This window comes from Tupaia chinensis, unplaced genomic scaffold (genome assembly GCF_000334495.1).
Source record: "Tupaia chinensis unplaced genomic scaffold, TupChi_1.0 Scaffold000597_1, whole genome shotgun sequence".
Lineage (NCBI taxonomy): Eukaryota > Metazoa > Chordata > Mammalia > Scandentia > Tupaiidae > Tupaia > Tupaia belangeri.
Window position 1 is genome coordinate 415857 of NW_006160114.1, and position 501 is coordinate 416357.

The window sequence follows — 501 nt, forward strand, 5'->3', positions numbered from 1 at the left end:
CGCCGCCCCTGCCCAGCCGGACCACCGCGCACGTCCCGGCGGCCGGGCTGCTGGCCAGGCGTGCCGCGCGGCATCCCCCTGGTGCAGGTCGCCCACGCTTACTCACTCGGTGTTGCATCATGCACCACGCCGCGCCTTCAGGGAAGCAAAATGGACTCCGCCGCATGGGCACCGGCCCCGGTGCACCCCCGGGCCGGCCCTTCTCTCCTTCCCTCTCCCCGGAGGATGCCAGCGCCCCGGCAAGGGACCCTCTCCGCTGCCGCACCACCCTCCCGCGGCCCCACGCGGCGCTGGGGCCCCTCCAAGGTGACCTGAACCTGGGGAGCTGACCCGGCGCCGGCGAGGGCCGGGTACTCACCGAGCTGGCTGCAGTGGGATGCAGGCGGGACCGCGGGCGGGTGGACAGACGGATGCACTGACAGACTGACCCTCGGCCAACTACACGGCGGGACGCGCGGGGAGCGGACCCGAGGCTGCGGTTAGCGGGTGCCTGATGGCCGT

At 74.1% G+C, this 501-nt stretch overlaps 1 protein-coding gene across 2 annotated transcripts in view; it reads right to left on the bottom strand.

The window, feature by feature from the left end:
- SLC7A1 (solute carrier family 7 member 1) overlaps positions 1 to 495 on the bottom strand; it is a 107594-nt gene extending 107099 nt beyond the window's left edge. The window contains exon 1 of one of the 2 annotated variants that reach the window (XM_006158417.3): positions 359 to 495. The gene's annotated coding sequence lies outside the window, so the exon portion shown is untranslated. Of the gene's footprint in view, positions 1 to 106; positions 302 to 358 lie in introns of those variants that run through there. The other variant, XM_014591563.2, reaches the window with a different exon arrangement.
- Positions 496 to 501: the final 6 nt, after the last annotated feature.